At 38.0% G+C, this 2,707-nt stretch overlaps 1 pseudogene; it reads right to left on the reverse strand.

The window, feature by feature from the left end:
• Positions 1 to 1,956: 1,956 nt before the first annotated feature.
• LOC121137893 lies at positions 1,957 to 2,057 on the reverse strand (annotated as a pseudogene).
• Positions 2,058 to 2,707: the final 650 nt, after the last annotated feature.

The following is a 2,707-nucleotide window of genomic DNA, read 5'->3' on the forward strand; positions in this document are numbered from 1 at the left end:
TTGTTATGTTCTCATTTTCACTTAGCTCCGGAAATTTAATTTCCTTCTTTTTTCTTCTTTGACGCATTCATCATTCTATGAGCTGTTTAATAGTCATGAATTTGTATATTTACTAAAATTTGGTTTGCTGTTGCTTTTAAAACAGCTAGGCAAAACCCTTTCTCTAATTAATTGAAACATTAAAAAACTAAAAAAGAACCCCTTGCCAATAGCCTAACTATTGTAGAATATTTTAAGATGTGTTACATTTGTTTATACTGTGAAACTTTTGTGTGAAATGGAGTTCTTAACTGATCTAATATGGAATCAGATAGAGAGGAAAATGTTGAGAGATCAGAGAGAAGAAGGAGCTAGCCACAGCCACCTTTACCTCCTTTAGCTTCTCAGGAGACAAGAGAGAGAGTTCCTGTTTCTTCCCGTTTATATCCTCTCTCTGCCCAGTCATCTCGCTTCCTGTTTCCACCCAGCTTTCTCACTTCCTGTCTATCTGTACAGACCTCCAGATCTCTATGGTTAGCTAGATACATCCTCTGATCTTCAGACAGACTTTATTGTACAAGCAAGATATCACCACATATTCCCCTTTTTGTCTAAAAATAAAAGAGGTTATAACTCATACAAGAAAAAGTATATACAATAAGTACAATAAGTATATACAATATATACAGGCAACAAGTACATTAACAATGTCTAGTCCATTAGCATTTGACAAATTCAGAGAAAATACTCCATTATCTATTCTTTCTTGAGTCCAAAGTCTTGTTCCTAATTTACTTTCTATTCTAATTTGCATTATCAAATCATCTTTTAATGTCTTTCAAACCTATTACACTTAACACATCTTTAGTGAGTTTCTTTACTGAGTTTGGTAAACAAGGAAAATTGTAACTATACTATCTAATCTTCAACTCACTCAGAGATCATAGAATGAAATAATATTAACTGAGTAATCAGGAAATGTGGAACAAGCAACTTCCAGAAAATGTGCTGCCTGGATGTTAGTATTCAGGCATCTTTGGGGTTCTGACAGGATACATCCTCAGATGCAGTCTCTAAGAGCACCACCTGTGCATATTCACTATGTTCCCTTTTAAAAGGGCCCTTCCTACCTTCCATCTTTCTCTCTCTCTTTCCCTCCCTCTCTCTGTTCCCCCCTCTCTCCTCTTTCACCCCTTTCCTTTCTCTTCCCTCCTGCTGCTCCTGCCTCTAGAAGCCAGTCTCCCCTCTTCCCTTTCCCCTTTTTATGATCCCTTTCCCCAATTAAAAAAAACTCTGCTTGAACCCTGTCACATGGCATCTTTCTTTCTCTCACATGCACCGATTTTCTTAAATTACTACACTGGACAGTCAACCAAGGTTGCTCTGCAACATTGGGGCATCCATCTTTGGCCTATAGGCCTAGCATATCTGACAGATAATTCTGTGAAGCAGGATATTCTGAAGGACTGGACTGTCTTATCTTGGCAAGGTTTGTAGTCACTCTTTTTGGAGTCCTGTTTTTTCAGTTTGGACAGCATACTGTCAGCAGTTCAGGCAAGGGCACTTTCTTGCCCAGTGGCTTACTTTTGCCACAAAGAAAGTAAACTCCATGTGGAATTTCTTCAATGCCCATCATCTTCTCTGATGTAGATTGGTGCTGCCAAGGGCAGACATGTCTCATTATCATTAAAAAGAACCTATGTTATTAAAATATATTAAAAGCCATATTCTGTAGATCTCTGAAGTGTTTGAAGATGACCTGTCTGTCTAAAATATCTGATTGACCCTGTAAATCTACTTAATGCGATTACAAGTTCAATTGTAATATTTGACTAATTACTAAGCTATATTTCCTTATTATCCTATATAACTTTCAAGGACTAGAAACTTGCACTATATTGTTAAATGAGCTGTATAGATACAATACCTTGAACAATATCAGAAACATATATACAGTATGTTTTAGAAAAATTAATCAAAAATATGGAATACTTCACGAATCTGTTTGTCTCTTTACACAGGGGTCACCCTAATCTTCTCTGTTTCGTTCCAATTTTAGTATGTATATGCTGCCAAAGTGACCTCCAGACCTCCCTCTATAGTTTACTAGTGGCAAGCTCTATCCTCTGATCTTCAGACAGGCTTTATTTGTACAAGCAAAATATCACCACACATTTGTTTAATGATACAAAGATGTGTTGCATTCTATTGCTTTGCATTTGTTTAGCTTTGTGAAGCTGTGTTACTTTGCCTGTCTAAAACACCTAATGGTCTAATAAAAAGATGAATGGTCAATAATGAGTCAGATAGGTAGGGCTGGCAGGCAGAGAGTATGAATAGAAGGAGAAATATGGAAGAGAAAAGGGGGAAGCAAGAGAAAAGGATAGAGGGCACCAAGGGCCAGCCCCCAGCCACCCATGGAGTAAGAGTGAAAGTAAGATATACAGAAGTAAGAAAAGGTAAAAAGGGTAATCAGGATAATTTAAATTAAGAAAAGCTGGCAAGAAACAAGCCAAGCTAAGGCTGGGCAATTATAAGAATTAAGTCTCTGTGTGGGAGCTGGGTGGTGGGCCCAGAAAAGTGAAAAAAAAAACCACTTTCCAACATAACTCCAACAAGGCCACCTCTTAGTCCTTCCCAAACTGTTCCACCAACTGAGGAACCAAGCACTCAGGCTATGAACCCATGGGCATTCTCATTCAAACCGCCACAGGTCACATGGGATACA

The sequence above is a fragment of the Mesocricetus auratus genome, unplaced genomic scaffold (assembly GCF_017639785.1).
Source record: "Mesocricetus auratus isolate SY011 unplaced genomic scaffold, BCM_Maur_2.0 Super-Scaffold_100707, whole genome shotgun sequence".
Taxonomy (NCBI): Eukaryota; Metazoa; Chordata; class Mammalia; order Rodentia; family Cricetidae; genus Mesocricetus; species Mesocricetus auratus.